The sequence below is a fragment of the Gekko japonicus genome, unplaced genomic scaffold (assembly GCF_001447785.1).
Source record: "Gekko japonicus isolate JY-2015 unplaced genomic scaffold, Gekko_japonicus_V1.1 scaffold2029, whole genome shotgun sequence".
Lineage (NCBI taxonomy): Eukaryota > Metazoa > Chordata > Lepidosauria > Squamata > Gekkonidae > Gekko > Gekko japonicus.
The window spans coordinates 197406-214400 of NW_015167596.1; the positions used below are offsets into that span (position 1 = coordinate 197406).

The 16995-nt window shown below is 49.9% G+C and overlaps 1 protein-coding gene across 1 annotated transcript in view; it reads left to right on the top strand.

Annotated features, from left to right (window-relative positions):
• The first annotated feature begins 16020 nt into the window (after positions 1–16020).
• Positions 16021–16995, top strand: part of TSC1 (tuberous sclerosis 1) — a 60981-nt gene continuing 60006 nt past the window's right edge. Inside the window, exon 1 of the mRNA XM_015413982.1 lies at positions 16021–16103. The gene's annotated coding sequence lies outside the window, so the exon portion shown is untranslated. The remainder of the gene's footprint in view (positions 16104–16995) is intronic.

Below are 16995 nucleotides of genomic sequence, written 5' to 3' on the forward strand. Positions count from 1 at the left end.
CCTTGTCTTAAAATATTTTATTCATCATGTTAAAATAAAACGTTCCATAGTCAATTTATTTTATTTTATTTTATTTTTCCAATTTTTCAGAAAAAAACAAAAAAGGCTTCAGGAAAAAAACGGGAAAAAACTGGGTTTTCCCCGAATTTTTCCAGTTTTTTTCCGGGCCTTCACATCTCTAAGGGAGCCAGCTGTGATGTAGTGGTTAAGAGTGGCGGACTCTAATCTGGGAGAACTGGGTTTGATTCCCCGCTCCTCCACATGCAGCCTGCTGGGTGACTCTGAGCCAGTCACAGCTCTCTCAGAGCTCTCTCAGCCCCACCCAGTGTTGTGTCCTGACCTAGCCATGTGCTCAAACCAGTTTCGGCTGGTTCCACATGTGGTCAAGGTGAGGTACCTGAGCTTCGCTCCCAAACACAATAGACCTAGGCTCCCCAGGAATAATCTAATCAATGTAATTAGACCATTCACGGGGTGGGGTGTGTGTGGGTGTGTTTTCCTTGGGGCATATAAGTCGGCCTGCGAGCCGGCTACTTTGTCTTGTTCTTCTCCGAATAAAGTATGAGAGCTGAATTTACTAAGTAAGTCTCAGTACTTTTCAGAAAGGGAAAGTGATTGTAAGCTGCCCCAAGACTCCCTCGGATAGTGAACGGTAGTTCAGATAGTGACATTGGGTCAGCCAATTCTCCTCCTCCTCCTCTTCTTCTTGTAACTCTTCAAAACTTTAGGAAGAAGCTCTGTTTAAAAGGATACCTTTTTATTTTTTTTAATTTCAGTTTTATATAGTATACAAACAAATACATACAAACATACATATAACAACAACGAATTGAACATTTAGGTGGGTTATTAATATGGCTTACTTCAGCCAACAGAATAAATGAAGAACACGGTTCAAAGGTTATGTTTGTGAAAAAAAAGAAATCCTAAAGATACCTTAATATATCAGGTTAATAGTTTCTACTATTGATTTAAAATCTTCTTTCGTCATTGTTGTTCAGTCGCACAGTCGAGTTGACAGGTATTCCAAAACAGGAAACCAAACGGTCACAAACTTTGATGCATGAGGCTCATTTTCTTTTTGAGAAATGTAGTCTGTGATTTTATCAAGTATGCAAAATCCTTGTATTTTGAGTATCCAGTCTGTAATTGTGACATTTTTATTGTTTTCCCAAAATGTAGCAATCATTGCCCTGATGGCGCCGCCACGCAGGGTAGTTACAAAAGTTCAATATGAGGTGGCCTAGGTGTGCATATTTTTAAAACCTGGTCATTGACATATTGCTGTAGTTTAAAATCAGTAATTCATACAGTTATAGCTGTATGGTTATGTCCAGGGGTCATTTCCTGCAGGAGCGCACAGGAGCCGAGCTCCGGCAGTAAAGAGCCCAGGGGGTGGGCACATGTAACAAGCCCCACCCCCTGCTCCCAGCAGCCCTCAGTCAGAGCAAGAAGCAGCCAGGTATGTTGCAGAGCCCCCCCCCGCCCCCCTGGTCCAAAACAGTCCAGTGGCACCTTTAAGACCAAGTTTTATTCAGGTACAAGCTCTCCTTCCTCTGTGATGACAGATCTACACGTTCCCCCCCCCCAATAGCTAGCAATCCAAAACAGTCCAGTGGAGCCTGAGTGGTGGGTGTTGCCTTCTGACACACTTCCAGTGATGTCAGGGGGTGTGGCATATGCAAATGAGTTATGCTAATGAGCTCCTGCACCTCTTTTTTTACAAAATGACCTCTGGTCATGTCAATGACCAGCCTTTTAAAAAAGGCTGGGAAAACCCTCTGGTGGCATGGAGGGGAATTGCAGCCGTAGGTGAGCATGAAAACCAAAACGTAGGTGGAACCTGCAAAAAATACACCCTCTGGCCCGGATTCAGAGGCACCTTAACCACTATCCACCACCACCACCCCAAACTCTTACCAAACTAGATTTAGGAAGGATCACAGCAAAATTGGGGAGGACATGGAATTCACTGCCACAGGAAGTGGTGGGAGCTACAAGCATGGACGGCTTCAAAAGGGAATTAGATAAGCATATGGAGCAGAGGTCCATCAGTGGCTATTAGCCACAAGGTATAGCTAGGGGCTCTGGGGCAAGTGAAGCTCTGTCTTCTTGGTGCTTGGGGGGGCAAAACGTGGGTGGAACCTGCAAAAAATACACCCTCCGGCCCGGATTCAGAGGCACGCACCTTAACCACTATCTACCACCACCACCCCAAACTCTTACCAAACTAGATTTAGGAAGGATCACAGCAAAGTTGGGGAGGACATGGAAATAGGACAATTGGGGGATGATGTCATGCGGACACTCCAAAAACCTGATGCACGGTGTTCCCATCCATTAGGCAGATTTGGTTATATTTTGCATCTGATGAAGCCAGCTCTGACTCAGCAAAGTTCATGCTGGAATAAAGTGTGTGAGTCATTCAGATGCCACTGCGCTTCTGTTTAATGTTTAACATGTTGTTAATGAGAGTGGACATTCTTCAGGATCTCTCGCCAAGATATCTAGAAGATAAATTTGGGAGGAGAGGGGACATACTGCTTGTCTCTGGCGCCTAGAAAGATATCCTGTGCACAGATGGGCATTTCACACGGTCTGGCCGATGAGATGCAATTTGGATTGTCCAGGGGCATAAGTTAGGGTTGCCAAGTTGGATCGGCGCTGGAGCGGGGGACTCCAGCGCTGCTCCGGGAGTGCACGTGTGCCACAACCACGTCACCCGGAAGTGACGCGACCACACCGGGCACGCTGGGGGCGGGGCCACGACCATCCGAGGGATGACCCAGGCGAGACTACCGAACTACCACCAGCTCCAGTGATAGCTAGCCAACCAGCGTTTCGGCGCGAAGCAGAGAAAGCACAGAAAGGAATGCAGTAGCAATTAACCAGACGCAGACCGACCTCCCCAACCCCGATGGCAGGCGGTGGATCAGTAACTGATAGTCAACCATGTCGAACACCACCAACAGGTCCAACAGCAACATCACTGCCAACCTGCCCCAATCCAGATGCCTCCGGAGGTCATCCATAAGGGCGACCGGTGCCGTCTCCATCCCGTGGCCTGGGCAGAAACCAAACTGGAAAGGATCTAGAATGGAAGTGTCATCCAAAAAGCTCTGTTGCTGAATTGCCAAGCCATCTCAATTATGTTGCCCAAATAGGGCAGATTGGAGACTGCCTGGTAATTAGCCAATTCAGCCAGATCCAGAGATGGCTTTTTCAGGAGGGGACAAACCACCAGGGGTCATTTTGTAGAAAAAGAGCTAGGGGAACTCATTAGCATACCTCATTAGCATATGCCACACCCCCTGACATCACCGGAAGTGTGTCAGAAGGCCACACCCCCTGACATCACCAGAAGTGTGTCATAAGGCCACCCACCCCCACCCCCAACGGTCCCGGCAACCGCTGCCGGCCTTGCAGCTCCACTGCCGAGCCCCATGAGGGGCCCGGCGGTGGACCTGCAAGGCCGGCGGGAGTGCAAGGAAGCCCCGCGAAGGCCCTCCCTGGCCCCAGGCAGGCAGGGGTGGGGAGAGGCAGGGAGGAAGCAACTTACCCTCCCTCTTCTCCTGCCTACTCCTGGCTGAATGAGGGCCGGAAGCAGGGCGGCCGGAAGCAGGGGGCATCATGGCCAGCTTTAATTAACCATGATGGGCATGGGTCAAGGCAGCATGTGGTAGGTGGTACAGTTAAGAGCAGTTTGTCAACTTCCTCCAGGCTGAGCAGACTGAAATAATCCATAACCTGACTAGAAGACGTGCATGGAGCCTCGACTTCACTTACTGTCTCAACTGTGGCAGGGAGGTCACGGCGGAGCGACAGGACTTCATCTGCAAAGTAGCTCGCAAAGGCCTCACAGCCAGTGTCCGATTCCCTAACATTTGGTCTGCCTTGTGGCAGAAGAGTCATAGATGGAGTTATTCCAGATAATTGGGCTGGGCATGAGCTCGCAGACGCAATCGTGGCCGCATAATACTCTCAGCGGCTTTGATTGCCAACTCATGGATCTCCTAAACATCCTATAAGATGTTCTTGTAGCTTCATTGCAGGGGCACCACTACTGTCTCTCTAGCCATCTTAGCCTTCCCTTCATCAGCCACAACTCCTGGGTAAACCAAGGGGCCACCCTAGAGTGAGGGCACAGAGGGCATTGGGGGTGATCTCATTGATGGCTGCCGAGAGTCAGCTGTGCCAATCCTCCACGAGCTCATCTAACGAGCTGCCAGGGGGCACTGGATCCCGCAGGGCCATTTGAAACCACATAGGGTCCATTTGGCTCCAAGGGCGAGCTGAAATCTGCTCGCTGCCTAAACAGGGTCGAGGTGAGACATTCAGATGGGCCTTCAGGGCATGATGGTCCAACCATGGCACTGCTGAGGCAGTGACCCGGTCCACTGTGACCCCTGCCGCGGAAATCAGATCGAGCGTGTGTCCGACCTGGTGAGTGGGAGTCATTACATATTGGGAGAGTCCCAGCACTACCACGGATGACACTAGGTTCATCGCCTGAGTGGAGGCCACATCATCCACCCAGCGGTTCGAAAGCGTGTAAAACGCAAGTAGATAAAATGGGTACCTGCCCCTAGGTGGCAGGGGGCACCCCTCCTCCTTACGAGGGCGTGTGGCAGGAGCGGCAGCGGTAATGGCGGCGGAGTTGGCCCTGGTGACCCGGCGTGCACGAGGCTGGACGGAGGCGGGGTCGTGGTGCGCGGTGGTGTGGCAACGCAGCGCGGTAGAGCCTGCAGGACGGAACCAGACCTGTGGCTGGCGTGTTGCCGAGCACCGGGTGAAGCCCACTGGAAGAAGCCGCGGTTTAAGACCTGCTCCGGGCGCCAGGAAGTGAAGCACCAAAGAGCTGCCAGGGACTGAACAACAAGCCAAGCCAGGAACTGAATGACAACTGAGCCCGCGGCTTCATAAAAAAACCCAAAGATAAAGTAAAAGCAAAGACAAGTTTTACCTTACAGTAATTATGCTTTATTGTCATAATTATTACTTTATGTTTGGTTTTTAATATGCTTTTGCTGTTTTGCTGTTGTCAGGTAGCCCTGTCATAGATCTGGAATGTGGAGGGGTACCCTCCTTCTCGTTCTCAGCTCCCTCCTGCCCAGCTACTGTGTGCTATCTTATGCTTGACCTTGCAGATGTTCCAGCTACCGCTTCCACGGCTGGGAAAGTTAACGGCTTCTCTGCTCTGCCCGTTTGCTTTGCCCCAGGCACGAACTATATCCATTGGCTTATGCTTACAGGGGGGATGTTTGATTTCACTATAAGTCAGAGGCCCTAGTATTGACGGCCATTCCTGACACAATCTGTACACGTGTTCTTTATTACTGGAACCACTAATAAACAGTTATCTTCTTATGAAGCCCTGTGTGGTGTGACCTGTGTAGGGAGCCTGGCAGCTGTTTTATTATCTGCAGTATGTGATTATTTTTAAAAGGGAATCTTTTTTTGCCTTAAATTTTGTACAATAATGAAAACATTGACCTCTATTCATTAAAAAAATCAATAAAAAGGTGTGCAATCCTTTTATCTGGCTCATATCTATGAGGCTGGCTATGGGGACAGTGGAGGCCAGATAATAATTTTTAATGAAGTCCTAGTTTCACATTTAAAATGCTAGCTTATCAGTAGGCTGACATTAAATTGTTCAGTAATTTGTCAGTTTTTTGTCAATATTTGGTCAGGTTTTTTTGGAATTTTGGTCAGTAAAATCAGTATTTTCGACCCTCTGACTAGTTTCCACCCGTGATTATAATAGTAAAGCATTTCAAGCAGAAACTCTCTTTTCGTAGGACACACCTCTTAAAATGAACATATTGTTCTAAAACATTTTCTTGCATACCCACAACTTTGCTGCATGACTGATAGTAAAATCCTTGGAATGTGGTGGCAGCTGCTGCCAAAGCGACTTTTAAAAAAATCTGCAGATTCAATTGGCTCTCCAATGGCCAATCAGAAGCCCTGCTGGGTAAAAGCCTCACCTGACTCCACCCACTTTCCAAAAACAAACAAACAGTAGGTACCAGAAAACGCACCCACGGGCACCACGTTGGAGAACCATGTGCTAGCAGGCCCGAGGTGAGGATTTTGTGGCTTGTGGGGCAATTTTTTTTCCTGTTGGGAATGAAGTTCTCAGTGCAGAAAGAAAAGCCATTTAGCCAATAGAAAGCTGTTACCCGGCTAGATCTCTAAATTGCACGCTGTCACCATGGATGACAGTTCTCTGCTGATGCAATTAATCACTTCTGCCAGCCTAAGCAACAATTCTGATAACAAGCCGGCAGGTGGAGGTGATGACTTCTATAGTCAAGAAAGCTAACACTTAGGCAGAAAAACTCTCTTAAAGGAGACCAGTTTCTTGACACTGAGTTTGAAGGGATCCTAGAGGTCACCTACTCCAACCCCCTTGCTCAGTGCGGGAATTCGTCAACTATAGCACCCCACTCTGCTTAAAAAAGTGCACGCCTTTTAAAATGTTTTAAAATGACTGGAAAAGGCATTTACAGGATAAATTCTTGTGGGGCTGTGCCTTTTTTATTTAATTTTTTATTTTATTTCAACTTAAAGAATACACAAACTTTCATGGTTGACAACAACAATATTACACAGCACAGTAACTGCATAGGTTTATACAAACTTCAAAATAGATTACATGTGGTGAAAAACATCATAATACTTTTTAGGAACATTGAATTTAGGAACAGTGGCTATTAGCCACAAGGTATGGATAGGGGCTCTGGGGCAAGTGATGCTCTGTCATCTTGGTGCTGGGGGGGGGTCAACAGTGGGAGGGCTTCTAATGTCCTGGCCCCACTGCTGGACCTCCTGATGGCACCTGGTATTTCTGGCCACTGTGTGACACAGAGTGTTGGACTGGATGGGCCTTTGGCCTGATCCAACATTGGCATCTATGTTCTTATGTTCTTAATTTAGAGAACTTGGAGTTAAACGTATGTTCAAGAAAAGGTAACCATTTCAAATGGTGCCTTTAAGAAAGGGGGCAGAGCCCCCCAAAAGCCCCACCGTAGCTACAGACCTGTGTGTGCTAGTCTTTCGTCAAGAATGCAAGATCAGTGCTAAAGAAACAGTTCAGGGTCAGTTCAGAAACTAGCAGCTCTATAAAGGCCTCAGATCAGCGGGGGCCTAGAGCCTTCTTCAGTGCACACAGGACGAGGTTGCTGGAATGCATTTCCCTTTCTGCATAGACAGGAGGTTATTAATTTAGGATAACAGCAGCCTTGAATCAACAGCCTTTGAAGCCAATTCTACAATCCGGAATTGTGTCTGCATATTTCACAATTCCCCTTGCCTGGGAGTCTGCGCCAGTCTCCCTTGAAGTTTCACCTGCGAGAGGTCAGCCCAGCTCAGAGAGAAAGCACTTCTTGATGTGAGCATCTTTTTAATCCAGGCCGGCTTTGTGAATTACAATTAATTTTTATTTCCGTCTCTCAGGCATGGATGATTCCCCCCCCCCCATCTCGCCCCCGCCGTGCAAGAGACATGTTTATTTAATCTTCCCTGGAGGAAAAAGAAAAAGAAACCTAAATTAGGATGGGCTTCAGAGAAGAAATGGATGGAAGCAATTAGCAACATTATTTCTCTTTGACTTAATTACCATTACATTACATAGGAATAAAGAAATTGGTGCACTGCAGGGCAGAGGGGAATTTGCATCTGGGGCTTGCTGTTGGAGAGAGACCAGGGAAAGAACCCCAAGAAAAATGCATAAAAGATTATTTTATGGTATCATTAACCTTGTTTCCTCTTACTAGGCTACGGCTTTTAATGATTTATTTATTGGGCCTGTAATGTGTCAGAGGGTGTAATGTGCTTTAGAAACCTGTGGAAGCCTACAAATTGACTGGCTGGGTCAACCCAAAGGCCCGCCTGGTGCAGCGGGTGCTTCCTAAGGCTCAGGGGATACCTCTGAAACTTGCAAGGAGGGTGTCAGAGAGACAGGCAAGCCCCTGCGTTTGCCCCAGCGTTGGCGGATCAGGGCTCCTGCCTCTGAATAGTTTCCAAAGGACAGCTGTGGTCGTTTGTTGCAGCACAGTGAAACTGAGTAACATTTTCCACGCCACAGGCGCTGGACAAAGTGAGCTCCTCTGACTCACGAAAGCTTATGCTGGTATAAACTTAGTTAGTCGTAAAGTGGCCAGTGGAATGCCATTTTATTTCGCTTCGGAACAGGATCGCTGGCCCTTGAATGACTTAATTACCTGCCATGGTCCTTCTGGAGCTGATCTCCAGTGGACCTTAATTAGGTCAAGGCGATGAAGATCTCCGTCTGTTATCTCTGCACATCAAACCCTTCCACGGGGCAGAAGCCGACCAAGCTGGGTCTTTTCCCCCCTACCTAGGGGACCATCCTACGGTCCCCTCTGGTTGCTTTCAATGCTCCCTCTAAGCTGTGGAGTCTTGTGAACAAAACTTCTACTTTGTGAGCTGCTGGCGTTAGAGTTGTGAGCAATTTGGCTGCTGCATAAATCAATTTGCTCTGGAGCCCTCCTTCCTGAACTAAGACGAAAATGTGTGTGCCGGAGGCTAAAAAACTGTGAGCTAGCTCACACTCACTCAGCTTAGAGGGAACAGTGGTTACTTCCAGGTCTGTTGACATGGCCCTCGAGAGAGCTCTCTCAGCCCCACCTACCTCACAGGGTGTCTGTTGTGGGGAGGGGAAGGGAAAGGAGATTGTAAACCACTCTGAGACTCTGAGTGAAGGGTGGGGTATAAATCCAGTCGCCTCCTCCTCCTCCTCTCCCTGAAAGCTGCCTTATGTTGTTGTAGGTGGTGCTGGATAAAGCGCCTTCAAGTCACAGCTGACGTATGGCAACCCTGTGGGGTTCTCAAGGCAAGAGACACTCAGAGGTGGTTTGTCATTGCCAGGAGTCATTTCGTAGAAAATGAGGTGCAAGTAGGGTTGCCCAGTCCTTACTATATGTAGAGCGGGGGAGTCCAGCACTGCTTCGGGAGTCCATGCGCGCGTGCAAAGTGCACGTGCGCCGCAATCACATCACCCGGAATTGACACAGTCATGTCGGGCACGTTGGGGGCGGGGCCACAATCACCCGAGATAAAACTATAGAGTTTTCCCTCAGATGATTGTGGCCCCGCCCCCAACATGCTCGATGTGATCGTGTCACTTCTGGGTGGCGTGCTGATGCCGGGCATGTCGCGTGGTTTTAGGGCTGCCAAATGCCCCCGGGGGGTGGATTTCCCCCCACTTTCGAGCCCCGCTTTCCGTTCCCGCGGAATCGGGGCCCAGGGAAACCGCACCCCCGTGTGCGCGTCACCCGGAAGTGATGTCGCACGCTGGGGGCAGGGCCACGCCATTTGAGGGGAAAACATGAGCCAACATTGAGGGGGGCTCTGCAACTTACCTGGCTGCTTCTTGCTCCTCGTGGCCCGACTGAGGGCTGCTGGGAGCAGGGGGCGGGGCTTGTTGCATGTGCCCACCCCCTGGGCTCCTTACTGCCAGAGCTTCGCTCCTGTGCGCTCCCGCAGGAAATGACTCCTGGTCATTGCTCATCTCTGCATAGCAACCCTGGCCTTCCTTGGCGGTCTTCCATCCGGGTACTAACCAGGACTGACCCTGCTTAGATTCTGAGATCTGCTGAAATCAAGGTAGTCTGGGCCATCCAAGTCAGGGCTGCGTTATATTACAGTACATTTATTGGGGTGTACGAGACCACAGGGTTTTCTTGCAGAGTTTGCTGATCAGAATATGATGCTTTGCACCTATACCGCACCTGGTGAACTGGGCTGTGTTAGGTGCCGGGCAGCAACAGATCTTTAGTTAAGGTCTGCAGCCCAGGCAGTAGTTCCACCGGTGTGCTAATTCAACAGGTGTTGCTACTTTGCTAAGGTGTGGCAACCCCATTTAAGCAAGATGAAAATTTGCGCAGGTAAATGCTTTGGCTTTAAGTCAGGTCTCATGCAGCCGATGTACGAGCATCAAAGAATATCATGTGATTTGCTGGACTTGCCCGGTTTTTGCTCTTGTCAAGAAATGTCTTTTGTGCCTGTCTAGGAGGGTAACCAAATCAACCTGCAGAAAAGAGGACCCTTGTTGCCGTTCCTTAATACCTGACTTCTTGCTGAAACTATCTGTGTACATGAACTTCAGAGGAATTCATATCGGCCCAGTAGGGTTCATTGTTAGATCCAAACTCAAACCTTGCAACAAAGATCCGGCTGGTTATTTCAAACCAGTGCCCAAGAACGGCGTCCTTCGTTGCCTCTACAGTTCCTTGTTACTGCCTCCGCAGCCTGGCTAAGAGAGAGGCACGAGTCTCCATCCGCTACAGCACACCAGGTCACTTCTTTCTGAGATGAAATGTCATCTGCGTATGCTCAGAGGCATTTCTACCAATGTGATTGGTAAAACCAGGGGTTCCCCCACCTTTCTGAGGGCACCTTTGGAATTCTGACTCACATTGGTGGGTGCAGCCACAAAATGGCTGCTGCAAAATGGCTGCCACCAGAGGCGGAAACGGCCACAAAGTGGCCACTGCAGCTTACCTTCAGCCGCACAGTGAAGATTCCTTGTGCTGTGGTGGCAGCGGCTGCCAAAACAGTGTTTTTAAAAATCAGCAGAGCCAATCAAATTTCCAATGACCAATAGCCCCACCCGCCCCGCCCACTTTCTAACAGCACTTGGTGGTGTCAGCAGGCACTACAGCACCCACACACACCGTGTTGGGAATCCCTGGGCTAGGCAGTCATTTTTTTACCAACTGCCCTACTCCCAAGCACCTTGCCCTTAAGGTTAAGGTTTCCCTTGCTCGAAAGCTAGTCAAATACGACTCTAGGGATGCGGCGCTCATCTCCGTTTCCAAGCCGAAGAGCCAGCACTGTCCGAAGATGTTTCCGTGGTCATGTGGCTGGCATGACTAGATGCCGAGGCGCACGGAACGCTGTTACCTTCCCACCGAAGAGGTACTTATTTATCTACTTGGAATTTCTTGCTTTCGAACCGCTAGGTTGCCAGGAGCTGGGGCCAGAGACGGGAGTTCACTCTGTCATGCGGCACTCAGGTCTCGAACTGTTGAACTACTGACCTTTCAGTCTGCAGTTCAGTGTCTTAACCGCTTGAGCCACCGCAGCCCCTACTTTGCCCTTAGATCCCCATAAAACAGTGCTTTCTTATCCTTTGGGGAAAAGAAACCTACAATCCAAATTTTCCCAGGTGGAAATAAGGGAACCCGGGTATATGCATTTGATGCCCATCCTTGCTTGACACCCACCTCCCAAAGCTGGGGAAATCTTGCAAAGCATTTGCGATCTGATGTGCACTCGATGCTGGTGGGACAGAAGCATTGGTCTATGTCTTGTTTAACATGGGCCCCCAGTTGCTGTACGTGTAACAGTCACATGACAGAGACCTGTAGTCCCACTGCACGTCGCTCAGGTATGCTAACATGGGACATGTGATTGGATTCTGTTGGGTATTACAAGTTGAAAACACTCAGTATGTCTGGGGTTAAATGTTTGTTTATGTTACTCACAGGAAGTCACATGTTTCTCATGTAACCAATGTTCTTTAGCTGTAGGATGCCCGGGAATTTTCTCCCTGATCTAGGGATTTGATTGGGACTGTAGCCGATTTAGCTCTGTTGTTATTTTCATCCCAGTTACCCTTCCCATGCTAGAATTTAGTAAAAACTTTATATTTTAATCACACATGAATTCTCAGTCTGATTTATTTTACTCAGGCTCTGCTGGACTATATTATCTCTGCTAAATACCATTTTTTCAATATCTCACGATCACCCAACAGATTCCACCCACTGCAGCCCAGCGTAACTGAGATGCTGGGCCCAAGAAACAGTCCATTGGCATCAAGTGTCGATTGGGTTGGACTTAGCTTGGAATAGCCTGCTCCGTCCCGGCTTCTGAAGCCCCGTGTCCTAGCTCATGAGCATATCAGAGCTGGCTCAGACCAAGAGTCCATTTAAGCCAGCATCTTGATGCACAAAGTCTGGACACCCCTGGGTAGCCTACAAGCAGAGCATGGAGACCAAAGTTTCCCCCCTCCCTAGACGCCCCTCAGCACCTGTATTCAGAAGCTTGCTGGTGGTGGAAAGTGCCGTCAAGTCGCAGCCAGCTTTTGGCAAGTCCGTAGGGTTTTCAAGGCAAGAGGAGTCCAGTGGTGGTTTGCCATTGCCTGCCTCTGCCTCGAGACCCTGGTATTCCTCGGTGGTCTCCCATCCAAGTACGAACCAGGGTCGGTCCTACTTAGCTTCCAGGATCCGACAAGATCAGGCCAGCCTGGGCAATCCAGATCAGGACCAGAGGATTACGACCTCCCTTTAATCGTTGTGGCTGATAGCCACATACCTCTGAGACTGAACTTCTTTTGACCTGGGGAAGAGCAACTAAAAAGAGCACCAACTAACAACATGGAACACGGGGCTAGTGATTTATCGGGAGCAAGTACCAGGAAACAGGATCTCATTCTCAAATACGGGGGTCTCTGACCCAGGGCCTGTGGTAACCAGAGTGTGCACCGACACCTTTCCTGGAGCCCACCAAGTGTATTTAGAAAGCAGGTGTGGCTTTTGCCCAGCAAGGTTTCTGACTGGCCACACCACTGGCGATACGATTGGTTGTGCTGTGCAGGTTTTTTAAAAAAAGTTCCTTTGGCAGCAGCTGCCATCAAAGCGCAAAGATCTAAACTGTGGGACTGCAGGTAAGCAGTGGCGGCCATTTTGTGGCTGGCTCCACTCCTGCAGCAACCATTTTATGGCACCCATTTTGTGGCTCTGCCCATCATGAAGCGTCAGAATTCCAAAGGTGCCCCACAGGCTCAAAAAGGTTGGGGACCCCTGCTCTATGAAGTAACCCTGAACATGCACAGAGGCATACAGGCCAAGGTCTCAACACTGAGAGCCAGTTTGGTGTAGTGGTTAAGAGCACAGACTGTAATCTGGGAGAACCAGGTTTGATTCCCCCACTCCTCTCCCTGCAGTTGGTGGAGTGACCTTGGGTCAGTCACAAGTTCTCTCAGAACTGTTCTCTCAAGAGTAGTCCTCGAACGAGCTCTCTCAGCCCCACCCACCTCACAGGGTGTCTGTTGTGGGGAGGGGGAGGGAAAGGAGTTTGTCAGCCGCTCTGAGACTCGGAGTGAAGGGCAGGGCATAAACCCAATCTCATTTTCTTCTTCTTATAAGCCCATACCTACACTTGTGTTTGCAGCAGACTAGCTGTCCTGGTTTCCCTGAAGAAATCCTGGGAATTACAGCATGAGGAAGGTGCTGACTGAATCCTGACAGATATTCCTCTGCCAGAGTGACCCCGAATGGGGCGCCCATGGGGCCTGCCAATGTGTTTCCTGGAGGCCCACCACCTTCTCTTCAGCAACTCTTCCCCAAAGCAAAAGGCCAAAGCAGATTTTCTTCCACCTTGCTGAACCAGGGGGTACTTCCGGTAAGCTCTGGCAGAAGAGAAGAAGAGGAGATTGGATTTATACCCCGCCCTTCACTACCCAAAGGTGTCTCAGAGCGGCTTACAAACTCCTTTTCCCTTCCCCTCCCCACAACAGACACCCTGTGAGGTGGGTGGGGCTGAGAGAGCTCTGACAGAAACTGCTCTTTTTCAAGAACAGCTGTGCCAGAGTTATGGCTTGCCCAAGGTCATCCAGCAGCTGCAAGTGGAGGAGTGGGGAATCAAACCCGGTTCTTCCAGATTAGAGTCCACGCACTTAACCACTACACCAAACTGGATGAGGGCAGTGTCAGCTATGTGTCTTTAGGGATTACCTTGTTGGAAACAGCTGCCCTCATCACAGGAAGGACTCTTGGCTTGGAGCCTCCCAACATTTGCTGTTTGCCTCCACGTCACCCATGATGCCATTGGCTGAGTTCTGCCCCCACCCTGCCTGCAGCACCTATTGTGTGGTGGCACCCACCATTTTCAAAATTACCGTGGTGCCCATGGGCACGAAGTCGGGGACCCCTGCACTATGAGACTTGTTTTCTGACTGTGCTTTGGAGAAAATTTTTGCTCTTCCATTGACTTGTTATTAAATTAATTCATACCCCACCTTTTTACCCAAAGCAGCCTACAGCTTTCTCCCCTCCTCCATTTTATCCTCACAACACCCCTGTGAGGTAGGTGAGGCTGACAGAATGTGACTGGCCCAAGGTCACCCAGCAAGCTTCCATGACACAAGTGGGATTCAAAACCTGGGCCTCCCAGATACTAGTCGCAGACTCTTAACTGCTACGCCACACTGGTATCCAGCAGAAGATTCCTTGGAAAACACCTTGGTCACCATCACTATTCTTCCCTGGCAGCACACAGTGTGCTCTTGCTCATGACTGCAAGAGGCCGCCCTGTTACACCCAAGGCCTCCTTCACAGATGCAGGGGGACGAGGAGGTGGAATGGGCCACCCCCCCCCACCAAAGGCCGCAGGTGGAGGATTCCAACTCCGAACGTTCCTTTGCATTTCAAAGGCAAACAACCCCCCTTTGCAGGTAGAAATCTAGCAGAGCAGGAAGAGAAGTGTGGCTCTGTTTCCTTCCTGTGTTGGCGTTTCTATTTTGTAGGACTTCCAAGTGTGGAGGAGCATTTCAGAACGTGAGTCTCCATCTGCAATTTGAAGTGGCGTGTCCCATTCCATTACCTGGGGTTACCAACCTCCAGGTGGCACCTGGAGATCTCCCGCTATTACAATTGCTCTCCAGACGACCAAGATCAGTTGCCCTGGAGACATTATACCCTGCAGAGGTTCCCTCCCTCGCCAAACCCCACCCTCCACCCCTCAAATCTCCAGGTATTTCCCAACTCAGAGCTGGGCAACCGGACTACTACCTCATTCGCTTGCCTGTGTGAACCCGAGTGCTGCCCTATGTCACAAACACCCGGCAAGCAAAGAAGGGTAGAAGATCTCTTTCCACAGCACGAAGTCAATAAATTACGCAAATGGAAGAGAAGAGAATTTCCACAGTACTAGTTTTCCATCTGCAGGGAGGATTTTTAAAAAACATGCAAAGGAGATTCTGAACAGGAACCCACCACCTACAGCGTGAGTAGTCGAGGCTTTCCCTTCTCGGTCACCTAGAGCTGACAGTCTGGCCTTGGAAAATTCCTAGCAATTAGGTGGGTGCAGTGTTAGTTCAGCAGTTCGAGACCCGGGTGCCTCATGATGGAGTGAGCTCCCATCTCTAGTTCCAGCTCCTGCCAACCTAGCAGTTCGAAAGCAAGAAATTGCAAGTAGATAAATAGGTACCACTTCAGTGGGAAGGTAACAGCGTTCCGTGCGCCTTGGTGTTTAGTCATGCCGGCCACATGACCACCACGGAAACGTCTTCGGACAGCGCTGGCTCTTCGGCTTTGAAACGGAGGTGAGCACCACAACCCTAGAGTCGGACTCGACTGGCTTTCGAGCAAAGGAACCTTTACCTAGGATTTGGGGAGGGGCATAATGCCACAGATACCGCCCTCCAGAGCAGCCATTTTCTCCAGAGGAACTCATCTCTGTAGTCAAGAGACCAGCTACCATTTTTTGAACTATCCAGGCCTCCCCTGGAGGTTGGCAACTGAAAGACCTGCATGCATGACCTCCGCCTAAGCTTGCACAGTGGCTGGGTCAAGGGGGCGGGCGTGGCCTCGAAGCGCCCGCCCCTCCAGGAGCCCGCTAGCCCCGCCCTCCGTGAGCTTGTTTACCACCCAAGCAGCGCTCCTTCCCGCCTCCCTGGCGCTCCCTCCTCCCCAGCTCCCGTCACGTGATACTCAAGCGCCGGAACATTTTGTGGCCTCCCTCAAAATCACGAGACCTCCTTTCCTTCCACTCCAGTGCCGCCCCGCTGGAAGATCCCTCCGCGGTCTAGTCGTGTGTACCGGTTCCCACGTGCCGCGGCACTGCCCTCCTTGAAGGGCTCGACGCGCTTGACGGAGCAGAGCCCTGGACCTTTGCAAGGGTGGGCGGGAGAAGCGGGAGGCTTGTGCCGGGGGACTATTTTTTAGAGGGTGAGCGTGGCGGAGGGATCTCGGAGGGGACGCCAGGGAGGGAGAAAGGGCCAAGATGGCGGCGCCCTGTGGGTTAGAAGAGCCCTGAGTGGTAAACAGCTGAGGGGAGGAGAAGGAAGGGTGAGTGGATGCGGCCGGGGGTGGGAAAGAAGGGGCGAGGGAAGGAGGAAAAAGGGAATGAATGAATGAGGGAAAGAATGAGGGGGGGACTAAGCTGAGTTAGTGTGAGCTAGCTCACAGTTTTTTAGCCTCCGGCTCACACATTTTTGTCTTAGCTCAGGGAGGATGGGGCTCCAGAGCAAACCAATTTATGCAGTAGCCAAATGACTGGCTCACAACTTTAATTCCGGTAGCTCACGAAGTAGAATTTTTGCTCACAAGACTCCACAGCTTAGAGGGAATATTGGCCCTGACCAGGTAGGTCACACAAAGTGGGAGGAGGGAGTGGAGAAGAAGAAAGGCGCGAGTATAAATAGAGGGGTTAGGGTTCGGGTGGAGAATTATGAGGGGCCAAAGCGGTGGTATCCAGAGTTAGAGAGGGATGGAATACGGTCTGATTAATACTGACACTTAAAAAAAGAATAATGCTGTTTGGGCCTCAAAGTGCTTTGCCTGTATGGCCTTACAACTGCCCTGTGAGGGAGACCAGAAAGAAAGGAGGGGGGGTTGGGGGAAAGGGTGTGAGGGACGTTTGGCTGCTGCAGAAGGGAAGATTGAAAGAATCAGGAATAAGAGCAAAGAGTTTTGTAGCTTTGAGTGTGCGAGGACCTCTTGCTTGCTTCGCCCTGGCAGTCCATTCTAATAACCCTGTATGGAAGTTCATGGTAAATATATTATTATTATATAGGTGAGGAAGAGAGAGCATGAGAAGGAAGAAATATATGAGAAAAGAGAAGCTGATGGGGAAAGAGGTGAAGGGTGTGAATGGGATAAAAGCAAAAGGGTAGTGTTAAATACTGGTGAAAGAAAGAGAGGTTAATACCATATCCTGTGTCATTCGTCCAGGTTATCT